The sequence below is a fragment of the Trachypithecus francoisi genome, unplaced genomic scaffold (assembly GCF_009764315.1).
Source record: "Trachypithecus francoisi isolate TF-2019V2 unplaced genomic scaffold, Tfra_2.0 Lachesis_group0, whole genome shotgun sequence".
Classification (NCBI taxonomy): domain Eukaryota; kingdom Metazoa; phylum Chordata; class Mammalia; order Primates; family Cercopithecidae; genus Trachypithecus; species Trachypithecus francoisi.
Window position 1 is genome coordinate 135,939,461 of NW_022681453.1, and position 14,283 is coordinate 135,953,743.

Sequence of the window (14,283 nt, forward strand, 5' to 3'; positions counted from 1 at the left end):
AGTCGTTTTCACATGATCAATCTGCTGTCAAATCACTTTCCCATTATGAACTTACATAGCCAAGTTTTGGATGAAAATGTGAGATTTGATGTGTGCCCAACTGTTAAGATTTCATCTTGTTACGGTTTCTACCCATCTTCAAGTGAGTTCACATTCTTGATGATCCTGATTTGGCCATCTGACATGTTAGCTATGCATCCGAGCTTTGAGATAGCAGATTGGATAAACAAGCCTTCAATGTGTTTGTTAAAAACATTGAACAAGACAGAGCCATGGAAAATCCCTCTGATAAAAAATTCACTTTACATGGCAACCCGCTTCACATACCCAGTTTCATAATGTGCTCTGATATTTTCTATTAAGTTCATTTCTGTTTGTTTATTTATTTATAGAAACAGCATCTCACTTTCTCATCCAGGCTGGAGTGCAGTGGTGCGATTGCAGTTCACTCTAACCTTGAACTCCTGGGCTCAAGCAATCCTCCTGCCTCAGCCTTCTGAGTAGCTAGGACTACAGGCATGTACCAGCACGCCTGGCTAATTTTTAAAAAATTTTTTTCTGGAGATGAGTTCTCACCATGTTGCCCAGGCTGGTCTTGAACTCCTGGCCTCAAGCAATCCTCTCACTTTGGCCTCCCTAAGTGCTGGGATTATGGACTTGAGCCAAGTCACTCAACCCATTTCTGTTTCTTTAGAAAGAAAAACCCTGAATTGATTGCACTATGGAGAAATAGGGCTCCATCACAATTTGCCTGTGAGTCACTCTGGGACAGGGAGAGTGCCTGCCGCATCTCTGGGTCCACATGGCATGGCTGGGCCAATGCTTTGGACACCAGCAGTGGGCGGGGAGGCTGCTGGGGAGACTTGGGGTCCCACATAATCATTTTTCCACTTACCAGTGCGGGGCAGTTGAGGACAACTGACTTCATCCTTCTGTATCAGGTTCCTCATCTGTAAGCAAGTTGAGGAAGACCCGCAGGACTGGTTGAGGATTGAATAAGATAACATATGCAGTTTGGTAAGCTCTTAATAAATAGTAGCCAGTTACTGTGAATTCTTGAGAATGATTATTGGTGACTGATAAAGGTCATCCTGATCTGAGAGAGTGAAGGACAGAGCCAGACCTCAGTATGGTGTTAACCTGTGGTGGTGGAAGCGGTTTAATCTCTTCCCAAATCCTAAGACTGTGATGTGTTGCTACCAGCCCTTTGAGCATATCCATGCTTTACAGTTTGCAAAGCGCTTTCCAGTCAGAATTTATGCAGTCCACCATTTGAATTGGCGTGATTCATCACATTTCACAAACAAAGAAACAAACTAGGAATTTACCAAGATCTTCCAGCTTCCAATCTAATGTTTGCCCTCAACTCCTCATCCCTCAAAGTTGTTGCGTAGTTATTTTCATTTGCTTTCTAATTCAGTCATTTGTGCATTTACCCATTTTAGCCCTACAGTGCCCTGCTAACTCTTTAGAGGCAGGCACATAATGGAATTGATTCTTTTCTGAGGTTCCTGCGGGGTTTTGCAAATAGTGAGTGTTCAAGAAATGTTTTGGAGTTACATAGCAAGTCAGAAAGGTGGAGCTTATCCTGCTTGAGTGCTAATGTGCTCATTTACTTGGGGTCGGGAGCATGGGGACACAGAAGGGTAGGGACCTGGGTCCTGCTCTGTGGCTGTGGGCAAGCCTGTGTCTTGAATAACACCTGGGTACTGAGCATTGCTGAACGCATGCCTTAACTCCCAGGGCACTTTCCCTGGGCACCCTATGTTAGGCTCTGCAGTCTGGTCTCTGGTCTGAAGCAGTCACCCTGGTGTGAAGATGGAAGCGTGGAGGTGGCAGTCAGAGTGTGCTGAGCAAGGACTTTTGTGTGTTTGACCCTGGGAGAAGCAGAGCTAAAATTAGGTCTTCCAGTTGTGTGCAGGTGTAAAGCGCCACCCCCTTACCTACCCCCAACCAGGATCTCAGAATTATTCCCATCATCTCCCTCCTTCAGCCCCAGTTACTCCACAGGCACAGGATGAAATGTCCTACCTCTTGTGATGCCTGGACGGAAAGATCTACCCAAATGTCCTCCAAGGCTGAAGGGGTGGGGACAATGGCATGCAGTGGCCTTAAGTTTGCTGAGCCTCCCTAGCACCTTTGAGGCCTTGGTGCAACTAGGGCCCAACTGGCTCCTTCTTAGACCACCAGACGGGATGATGTTCGGGTTCCCTCACCACAACCGTGAAGGGACCCTGGCTTCTCACACTAAACTCTTGATTGATGTGCTCCGTGCCCCTACTCTGCCCACCACTTCAGAGACAGTCTTTGACCCCTTGCCAGCCATCACCACTCAGATGGAAGAGAGCTTGTCTGGAGGCAGAGATGGAAGAGCCCTGCCCTGGGGGGTCTCATCCAAGGCAGGTGGAGCTCACGATGATATGATGTGATTGTGCTCTCTCTCCCTGCATGAGGCTAACATATGAACAGATGCCCTCCTCAGGGATAAATGTGCCCCTCAGTCCTCCTTCACTATGACCCTTGGAACCCTGCTCTCGGGGGTGCCCCCGCTGAAACTCAGACTCATGTTCTGGTCGGGGGTGAGAGCCTGCCTTCTAGTTCTGGCTCCTCGGTGTACTTGCGATAGGATTTTAGGTAAGTGGCTGCACCTCACTCTCCAGTTCCTCTATCTGTAAAGTGAGGGGTTGGGGCTAGACAGTGTCCAGCGTCCCTCCTCTTTGGTGTCTCTTAATTGTCCAGGGCAGAGCAATCCTTGGAGCAAGGCAGGCTGCTGGGGTGGTTTGCAGAAGAGGCACAGTGGGGCGGGCTGGAGGCCGCAGGGGCAAAGTGGGCCGAGGGCCTCTGAGGAGGTGTGAATGAGGGAGGTAGAGCAGGGCCGGTGTGGACAGCCCTGTCCCAGCCCTATCTCCCGTCTGCGACACCCTCTCCACACCCCAGTGCTGATAAGCAGGTGTGAGCCACGGCCGCCTTGTGACAGGCCCTTCGGCAGGGAGGGTGATGGTGGGGGTCCACTCCACTTCTGAATTCAGATGTCAGCATCTTTTTCCCCCAACCCCCATTGCCCTGTCAGACTAGACAGGCCCTAGCAACCAGGCACCCTCCCTGACAGCCCCTGGCTTGGAGATTTGTTTCTGCTCCATGTGGCCTCAGCCTTCTTAGAGATGGTAGGAGACAGCTCTCCCTCAGTCCTTTCTGGCAAAGTGCCAAGGAGGATGACCACCTCCCACCCCCATCAGGGCTGTTCCTGCAGTGACTGCTGATGCCGGGTCCTGACACACACAGTGCTTCTTATCCCTGGGCAGACTTGAATGGCTGATCCTCTTGTCTCCTCTCCTTACCCCATCTCCTCTATCACTGTGACCATCAGCTTCCAGTCTTCCCCCTCCAACTCCCTGGCTTTTGGGCCATTTCTCTGTCTGGGCCCACCTCTTTCCTCTAAGGCCACTGTTCACCAGAAGGCCATACCAGAAACTTCTTATTTCTGGGTTCATTGGGATGGGGTGGAGGGAGCAGAAAAGTCTTGGAGAAAGAGAGACAGAAATTTGGAGCTCTAGGGAAGGGGAAGGAGAAGACAAATAGGACCAAGCCAGAGGCTACAGGAAACCCTTCAGGGTGGAGGGTCTTGGTCCAGGTGTCCAGCCCCCAAGCTCTATGACACTGAACTCTGAACTTCCTTCCATGCTCTAAAAGGCTCTCTTCTGTGTTCAGATCTGAAGACTATTTTGATTAGCAGGCTGTAACCATACTTTTCCAGGCAGCCCCACTGTGTGTGTGTCTGTGGGGAAGGGTGTGCCTGTCCTCCCCTGTGTGCATTCCTGTCTATGGGTTCCATTCTCAGCCTCTGCATAGCTTAGGAGGCATCAGAGCATCCTGAGAGCACAGACTTGGCCCAGGCCGATTAGCCTGGGGTCACATCTCAGCTCTGCCATCTGAACCAGCTGGGGGAGCTAGAGCAAGTAGTGTAACTGCCCCGTGCCTTGGTTTCCCTATCTGTAAAATGAAGATGATGACATGGATGATAGATAATACTACATACCTTGTAGAACTGTTGTAAGTACCAAATGAGCTAAAATATGTAAAGTGTTTTAAACCATATCGGGTACAATGTAATCACTGGCCATTAGTAATATTTTTGTAAATTTTATTTTAATATAATTTCAAACTTAGATACAGAAAAGTTGCAAGAAATTCCCATACGCCTTTTATGCAGATTCAGCAATTGTTTATATTTTGCACATTTATTTTATTCTCTCTTTTCTCATATATATGTGTGTGTTTATGATGTACTCTGTATTACATATCTACTATATATAGTATATATACACATACGCACATGCACGCACGTATTTTTTTGGAATCACGTGAGAATAAGTTGAATACATCATGCCTTTTTTGCCCTAAATACTTGTGTGTGTTGGTAAGGACAAAGATATTCTCTTACAAAACCATAGTGCAGTTCAAAATTAGAAAATCTAACATTGATTAATACTGTTATCGAATCCACAGTCCATATGTACATTTCATCAGTTGTCTCATCATATCTTCTTTCTTTCTCTCTTTCTTTCTCTCTCTCTCTTTCCTTCCTTCCTTCCTTCCTTCCTTCCTTCCTTCCTTCCTTCCTTCCTTCCTTTCTTTCCTTCTTTCCTTACTTCTTTTTTGTCAGAGTCTCACTGTTGCCCAGGCTGGAGCGCAGTAGCGTGACCCTGGTTCACTGCAACCTCTGCCTCCTGGGTTCAAGTGATTCTCCTGCCTCAACCTCCCAAGTAGCTGGGATTACAGGCATGCACCACGACAACCAGCTAATTTTTATATTTTTAGTAGAGATATAGTTTCACCATGTTGGCCAGGCTGGTCTTGAACTCCTGGCCTCAGATGATTCACCCACTTCAGCCTCCCAAAGTGCCAGGATTACAGGCGTGAGCCACCAAGCCCAGCCTATTTCTATTTCTTTTTAATGTTCCAGGGCCACTCATTGTATTCAGTTTTCATGTCTCTTTCGCCTCCTTTAATCTGGCAGAGTTCCTCAGCCTTTCTTTGTGTTTCTTGAATTTGACAATTTTGAAAAGTGCAGGCCAGTTATTTGAAGAATAATGTTGCTCGAATCCTGTTGGATGTGTCCTCATTATGACTTTCAGGTGATATGTTTGAGGATGATTACTGAAGGTGTGTCTGTCTCAGAGTCTTACATCAGGAGGCACACTATGTCAGCTTTTCCATTTGTTAATGATATCATCTTTGATCACTTAGTTTAAGTGGTGTCTGTTCCCCCTCCTGTAGAATTACTATTTTCTCTTTCTAATTATTAAGTAATTGTGGGGACATACTTTGAGACTGTATTCCTCATCAAACTTCTACCCACTAGTTTTTGCCCACTAATAATTTTTACACCATCATTACTTCTAAACTTACTAGTTGGCCCAGTCATACTGGCTCCTGTGTCTTTTGACATTTATCCTTATCTGTCTTTGAGCACTTTTTTGCTTTCTGGCACAATAAGATGTTCCAGGTTTTCTGGTGTTTTCCTGGCTCTAGCCCTGAATCAGCCATTTCACCAAGAAGCCCTGGTTCCTTTTAATGGGGAACGATATTTAGAAACCAAGATTTGGGTGCTGTGGGTGCTCATTCATACTGGTGTGTTATTGCTTCCAGTTGGCCTTTTTTATTATCCATTCATTTGGATGCGATGGTGCGGGCGCCGCTGAAGAAAGTGTGGCTTAGGGATGGAAAGGGGGAAAGAAGCCAGATGACCTAGGTAGAGATTCCCGTCTCCTCCTCTAGCTCTCCAGGCCTTCCCCACCTTATCTTTCCTCCCTTTCTCTCTTCATCATGACCTCATTTCCCTTTTCTTGATCAAAATTCCTCTGGAGATTCCAGCTGTGGGAACCTCTGAAACCATTTCTACAGCTACATGTGTGATACCAGAGGCAGACAACTATGTGACCTTTGTGTGTGAACAGCCAAAGGCAAAGATAATTTATGAGAAAGTTTTTGCTGAGAACAATCTGGTGACAAGGTGATTGGGGAAGACACATTTGGAAGATTTCCACCTGGACGTGTTCCTTTTCCCTGCCTGAAAAGCACTCAGAGCAGAGCCTGTGTGGAGGCTGGGATGGGGTGCTGTGGGAGGTCTGTTCTCCAGATAAGCCTCTTCAAGGCTCTGGGGACCAATGAGGAGGATTTACGTGCCTGGTGAAGTCCACTCTCTGTGTCCACAAGTCACAGGGACAGTTTAAAATGAAATAACTGGAGTTTAGTGAAAGCCACTTAAATAGCTTTCTTAGTTATGCAAACATAGGGTGAAGAATGAGTAGCCTTGGTCCCCCACTTGGAGTTAGTTTATTGTTTTGAGACTAGATCCAAAGCCTCCTCTCCCTGAGATCTCTGGTATGCAAAGCTGTTCCCTGGAGGAAGCACATCAGTTGACACAGGGAGCCCAGAACCTCTGTGAGGGAAGAAAATGCTATCCAACTGCTGCTCCTGGGATTTGAAGTGAAGGGAATTTGTTGAGATGGAGTGAAGTGGTCTCAGTAAAGGCGTTGGGCCATGGGGCTTCTGAAATGAGATTAATATGAGGAACACGTGAGTCTAGGGTGGTGACTGGGGCTTACAACAAGGACCCACCTGTGTTTCCTGGGGTAAGGCTGTCCTTAGCATGGAGTGAGGCTAACTGCTGGGAGCTCTGGAGACTCTGCCATGCTGACATTGTACCTGTGTTCCTGGCCAGGGACTGCCACCTAGATATGAGTCATAGTGGGGAGCCCCTGGGCTCCAGTTGACTTTGAGGAGTGATACTATCCCTGTGAGGATGCTATGAGTGTCCTCAATAGTGATGTGGCAGTGCTGGTCAGACCCCCAATCTCTATTTAAAAAAACAAAACAAAACAAAAACAACTCAGAAAGTAAAAATCCCTTAAGGGAGGGACTGGATGTGTCATGTAAATTCTTGATTGGTTAACAGAAAAAATTAAAAGTGGATTGAGGCCACCTTTGTGCTCTGTGCCCAAGGGACAGTTCAAACAGCTGCATTCACAGATACCAGAGATGCCAGTGTCTTCACCATCACCAGCGACGTACGGGCGCTGCCTCAATAGGTTTTGGGAACTTGCTCTTTTTTACAGCTTGGTTCCCCATGGTAGCTGTAGGAGGCAGGATCTGGGTGGATGGGACCTGGGATTCATTCTTAGAATAGGTCCCCAAATAGCCATCCATTCTGCTTGCCAAGGGCTCTGTGGGGCAGGTGTACGAGGCCTGAGGGGCTGCCTGGGAGGTGATCTGAGGAAGCCTCTTGTGGCACTTTCACGGCTGTCCTAGCCAGAGACCAGAGATACCTCCTCTCCCACTTCTGAGCACTCTACCAATTTTGCATCCGAAATAGCTCCCAGGTTTCTCATTCTCTACTATCCCCATCCTGGTCCAAGCCACCCTCATCTCTCCCTATAGAGATCACCTGACTGGTTATTCTCCCTCATTGCACTTTGTGCTCCCCTACCCCGCCATATAGTTTTGTAACTATAAACAGCCTTCTTTGTGGATTGGAGGTGAATACCTGTTTTCCTAACTTGACTGTGAGCTACCTGAGGACAGGGACCTTGTCTGGTTTTATCTAAAAGATGCTCAATATGTGGTTACTAAACAAAGAGTGGACAGATGCCTTGGTTTCCCCAGCTGGTCCCTATGTAGGCTGATCTCATTTGGTGGGAGTGAGTGAGTGAGGAAGGGGACCCTCTGGTTCTGGAGCCTTTCATTTGGCCCTGCTGCTCAGTATTCATTGATTCTTCAAATGTGAGAGTGTCCACAGGAGAGAGAAGGTGGCAGGTAGGGCTGGCAGGGGGCAGATGCATGGCTTTATAGTGAGCCTATGCTTGGGGCTGGGTGGGTTTCAGCTGGGGTGTGGGAGCAGAGAAATTGGCTTATGGGGGCTCTGTGCTGGGGGCCTTGCAGCAGGTGGGTGGTGAGGGCAGCATGGAGGTGGAGGCTGGCCTTGAAGGGAGGAGGACATTGGGTGGCTGGGGTGCCAAGAGAGTCCTGGCGGGGGCTGGTAGCTGGGAAGGCTGGGTAGGGCTGCCCATGATCAAGGAGATGACAATAAGTGTGAAGAGTATGCTTAGGGGAAGTGAAGGCCTGGGAGGCTGGGAGGACCAGAGGTTCTTCTCCCTTGCTCCTTGGGCGCAACGGCACCATTGCTCCTTGCTCTCATCTTCCTCACCCCTCCTGCACCCTGGCGGTTCGGGAACTCCTCTTCTCCCTGATCTGGTCTTTCAGAAATCTCTAGCCTCTAAACTCTATAACTCCTTGCTCTCAGCCTCCCAGCCCTCTCCGCTCCCCCAGTCACATCCCCACCACTCCTCCTGCCCTGCCTGCGGCCTGGGCCCTGCTGAGCTGCTGTGCCCTTCTCTCATCACCTCCTCCTCGCTCCCTGTGGCACCCTGGCACCAGCCCCAGATCTGTGTGCACTGATTTCCCAACATTCCTGTCCTCCTCCCCACCCCACTGCCCCCAAGGGAGGGGCTTAAGGACTTGAGATGCTTCCCTGGGGGGCCCAGCTTTCTCCCTGAGTCAGGGAGGGATGCAGGCAGGGCAGCTGGAGGCCTCGGCCTGCAGACCTGTGGAGCTGCCTAGTGGGAGGTAGAGGACTGGAGTGGGAGAGCATGCGGAGCCACTGCGGGGGCAGGAGATGCGGCCCTGTAAGGCCACACTGCTCTCCCCAGGTTCCCACTGTCTATTGGTCTTGCCTGGTGTCACCTGCCCTTCCCAGCTCTGCCTCTGACTTAGCCATCTCCCCCTGATCCTTTCAGTTTCTCATGGTTCTTCTTGTGGGTGATTAAGGAGCTGGGCCCTAGGCCATTTCTGGAGGGCAGTAGTTCGAGGTGAGCTTCCTGTTGCCTTGTGTGTATAACTCTAGAGTCCCGTAGGTGGGTGGCTGCTGGGCGTGCCCTGGGAGGGGAAAGGGGCCTGTAAGGGTGTGTCCATAAACAGAGCTATTCTAGAACTCAAGGATGCTACTGTGGACAGGACTTAGAGATTGTCCAGAAACCCTCTCCTACAACCATTTATAGATGAAAACATCAGGCTTTAAGAGGGAAATAGGATTGACATGAACAAGTCACATAGGGGTTAGTAATCATCATCACTGTCATCATACTAGACATTTATTAAGTGCTTACTGTATTTCAGGGATCATTGTAAATTCTTTACAAATCTTAATTTTCATAGTCCTCACACTACCCTGGGAAGCAGCTGTTGTTATTTTCCCCATTTTACAGACAAGGGAACAGAGACCGGAACAGTGAGGTCAGTTTCCCCAGATCACACAGAAAGCCCATGTCAGAGCAGTGGGAGTTTATCACGCACAGGGAGGCTTGTTCCTTCCAATGATGATGTAAGCATATAAGCATTGTTGAGAGCTCTTTAAAACAGTGGCAGACATTTCACCAAAGAAGATAGAGGAATAGCCAATAAGCACATGGAAAGATGCTCACATTATGGGCACGGTGGCGCATGCCTGTAATCCGAGCACTTTGGGAGGCCTAGGCAGGACTGCTTGAGCCCAGGAGTTTGAGACCAGCTTGGGCAACATAGCAAGACCCCCCATCTCTACAAAAATTTTTAAAAAAAATAACTCATGCCTGTAGTCCCAGCTACTCAGGAGCCTCAGGTGGGAGGATCGCTTGAGTCTGAGGGTTCAAGGTTACAGTGAGCTATGATTGTGCCACTGCACTCCAGCCTGGGTGACAGAGTGAGACCCTGTCTCTTGAAGAAGAAAAAGACATGCTCAACATCATTAGTCATCAGGGAAATCCAAATTAAAATTACAAGATACTCTCAAATGGCTAAAGTTAAAGGAAAGATAAGGCTGGCAATACTAAATGCTGGCATGGATATACAGCAACTGGAACTCTCATTGATGAATGAAAAGCAAACAAATGCTTTGGAAAACATTTTGACGATTTCATATAAAGTTAAACATACACTACTTATGTAACTCTGAAATTCAATTCCTAGGTATTTACCCAAGAGATAAAAACATAGCCAGGTGTGGTGCCTCACAACTGTAATCCCAGCATGCCTGGGAGTCTGAGGCAGACAGATCACTTGGGCTCAGGAGTTTGAGACCAGCCTGCGCAACATGGTAAAATTCTGTCTCTACCAGAAATACAAAAAAATTATCTGGGCATGTTGGTGCATGTCTGTAGTCCCAGCTACTTGGGAGGCTGAGGTGGGGGGATTGCTTGAGCTTGGGAAGATGAGGTTGAAGTGAGCGGAGGTTGTGCCAATGCACTCTAGTCTGAGTGACAGAGTGAGACTATCTCAAACAAACAAACAAACAAAAAAACACCTAAAACACATAAGCGCACAAAAACATCTATATACAAATGTTCATGGCAGCTTTATTCACAATAGCAAAAAATGGTAAACAACTCAAATGTCCCTCAACTACTGAATGGAAAACAAACTGTGGTACGCCCATATAATGGAATACTATTCAACAATAAAAAGGAACAACTGATACAGACAATGACGTGGATGGATCTCTAATGCATTATGCTAAGTGAAAGCAGCCAGGCACACAAGGCTACATATGAAAATTACTCCACTTATATGAACTCTCCAGAAAAGGCAAATCTATAGGAACAGAAAATCAATCAGTAATTGGCAGGAACAGCCAACTGACCATGAAGGAGATGAGACAACTTCTTGATGTGATGGAAATGTTCCATATCTTAATTATGGTGGTAGCTGTACTGTTTAAACATTTGTCAAAACTCATCAAACTGTGCATTTAAAAAGGGTGCCTTTTATTGTAGATAAGTTATACTTTCTTAAAACTGATAAAAAATAAAAACAATGGGCTGGGAAAGTGAAGAAAATAGGATGGTCATGGTCGGCCTTATTGCAAAAGTGACCTCTAAGACTTGAAAGAGAAAGCAGGGGAGCTACGGCTGATCCCTGGGGGAAGAGCATTCCAGGTGGGAGGGAACAGCCAGTGCTCCAGTGCCGGGCCAGGACATGCTCGGCCTGCTCAGGAACCCGTAAGGAGTTGATGTCGCTGAAGTGGAGCAAGAGGCTGGCCATAGTGGGGCTCAGCCAGGCAAATGGGCAAGGGATGGATCAGGTCTGGGTGAGGGCTGTGGAAAGGCTTTTCCTCTGGGTAAGATGAGGCTGCTGGAGGGCTCTCGGTGAGCATAATCTGACTTGATTTTAATAGGACCATGCTGGCTGCTGTGTTGAGAGCAGTTGGGGACAAGGACCAGTGAGGAGGCCGCTGCAAGAATCCAGGAGAGAGATGATGGCGGTGCAGACGAACGCAGTGGCAGAGGAGATGTTGAGAAGTGGTTGAACCTGGGATATATTTCTAAGGCAGAGCCAACAGGATTTCCTGCCGGATTGGATGTGGGGTGTGAGAAAAAGAGAGGAGGCAAGGATGATGTCAAAGGTTTTGGCCTGAGCAGCTGGAAATCCAGCCGGGCACCCCCGTGGGGGCTGTTGAGTGGTTTTAACTGTCTCCTGGGGCCTGTGGGTGAAGCTGAGACAGAGACCGAAGGGAGGGGCTGAGCCCTGCTCCTGGCTCTGGGGCTCAGGGAATAGGCTGCACATACTGATTATTCCATTACCCTTTATTTATTGGCCTTATTGGCTTTTGTCATTTCCTTGTCTCCTGTCTGGAGTGATGGCTATAAATGTGACAGATTGATACAGGATACAGGAGCCCCAATTATCTCTCTTACACCGGCTTCTCTTAAACAGGGAGGGCTCTTGGGCAAGCCCTCCCTGCCCTCTGCCTTCCTTGCCACAAGTCCTACAGTCTTCCGTACAGAAGTGGCCTGGTTCTGCCAGGGAGGGAGTGATGCCTGGGAGGATGAGTGGCAGACATGGGCCCCAAGGGGAGACAGCTCCCAGGACAAATACTGGAGGCAAGCTCGGCCCCCTGGCCAGTTGCACCAAAGATCCCAGTGTACACTCCCTGATGCTCTGCCTCACACAGAGGCCAGCACGGAGTAGGGCAGGCGGGAGGACAGGACATACTGCTGGCTGCTCAGCCCACATCCGGGGAAGGGGGCTCCACTCTGACCTTGCACGCCTTTCTGGAATCCGAGCCGGCCTGTCTGTCCACAAAGGCTGGGATGATGGGGTTTTTCTCTCCGGCAGCAGGTGCCTGGCAGCTGCCCGGGGATGCCAGCTCCGTGAGCTGGCATGGGAGGAAGTGCTTGTCAGGATGGTCATTACATGTGCTGAGCTCAGGCTGGCCTGGCCCCGACCCCTGCCACTCAGGCTGGCTTGGGATACCCACATGAGGGTGGTGCTTCCTGAAGGGACCCTGGGGTCCCTCTGGGATGCCCTCAGATGGAGCTTGGCAACTGCCAGCCTTTAAGTATCATTTTTGAACTAAGTTCCTCACCCATCCTCTCTGCTTGATTGTTCTCTGGCCTGTCTGCCTGCCTCTGTCCCTGGGAAAGTCCTGAGGGCCCTGGCCCAAGGAGGTTTGCGACAGGAAGCCTGACATTCATTCCTGGGATTTCAGGGATCTCCCTGTGCCCCTCCTCATCCCTGACAGACTGACTACAGCCTCTGTGCCTTGTGTGTGCACAAGTGCATGGTGAATCCATGCGTGTTTCTCCATCTGGCGAGAATTTCAAATGGTCCTGTGTCTGACCTCCTTCCAGAAAAACAGAGTGGAAAGTGGGACTGCTGGTGAGAAAAGGGGCAGGAAACTTGAGGGGACAAGAAGGGTTCAAACAGAGGAGCAGGTCCAGGGGAACTCAGCAGAGAGTGAATTGGCTGATCAATCAGTTTTTCTTCTGCAAATATTCCCAGCTCCTTATCTGTGCCAGGTGCTGGGGCAGGGGCTGAAGACTGTGTTATGAACAAACAGGTCTGGCCTGGCCTTGCACCGCCCTTAGACTCACAGGTGGGCTGCACAGTAACAGTGTGCTTAGAGCAATGGTAGCGTGCAAAGGCACCATGCCAGCACACACAGAGTCTCAGAAGCAGCCAGGGTCAGGAGACACTAGTCCCTGCTGTTTCTCTGAGCCCATCAGTGGCTGCCTTTTGGCATCTTTGCCACCACACCCTTGCCTCGCTCTCAGTTACTGTCCCCAGTTGCTGTCTCTGCCTGTAGGAATGCCTGGGCTTCTGTCTCCCTGGCCCCTCCCAACCTCCTGGGGTTTGAGTCTCGTGGCCATCAGGGCTGATGTCAGAGGAGCTCCTGGCACGGAGGTAGGGAAGCTGCCAACACTGCCGTGGCCCCCAGGGTGAGAGCTGACGTCTGTCCAGGAGCATCTCTCTCCCTGCCAAGGGCTGAGATCTTTGGGCTGCATGCTTTCCCGCTGACACAGGAGCCGCATCCATCACTCACAAAGCCACCCGCTGCCTGGACCCCAGCCTCACCCCAGAGTGACCCAGCGGCAGCTGCAGCCTTGCTGCAAGTACAGGCCTCCTCTCCCGGCCTCAGCCACGTCCCAGCCTCACTCACTCCTCCTTCCAGGTGAGCCCGCCCACATCCCAGGCCAGGTGAGGGCCCACCTCAGGCAGCCAGGGAAGACCCCACCTAAGGGGCTGAGAAGCCCGGGCTCCAAGCCATGGTTTCAAGAACAATGCAGGAAGCCTCCCACTGGCCCAGACCAAGGTGGTAGTTAGGATCCCTGGAGCTTGTGAGAAAGACCTGACTCCCCCACAGCCTCACGGTGGGGTCACAGTCTCCAGCTTCCCTCCTCTCCTCACACACGCGATAGTCATTGAGTTACCACCATGTGCCAGCCACTGAGATAGTCCCGGGATGCAGTGCTGAGTAAAGCAGACATTGACTCTGTTCTTGTGCTGCTTTTAAGTTCTTTTCACTGAGATTCCTAGTAAAAAGTTTATTCTCTGTCATTCACCAGGACACACACATGGGCACTCACCCAACTTTTATATAGTGCTGAATCAACAGTTTCGCCAGACAACACTCACTCTTACCACGTGAGATACACCGCTATTTTAAATTCTGATATTCTTTAAAAAACAAAAAACAAACAAACAAAAAACTGGACACAGTCTGCCATTTGAAAAAGTTCTCATGTGGCTTGAGAAAGATGGTTAACCCAGTGGTGAACGGACTATCCCTGTCCCAGTTTGGACCAAGGAACCAATATTGGAGGTTTCAGGGCACCGAACCACATGCCTCTCCTATGAAGTTGGTTTACAAGGGAAATAAATGGTGCCACTCACTTGGGCCCCTGGGCACATCAAGGATATAAAAAGGGGTCTGAGAGAGTGGAGGGCTGCGGGACCCTGGGAGCCAGTTTC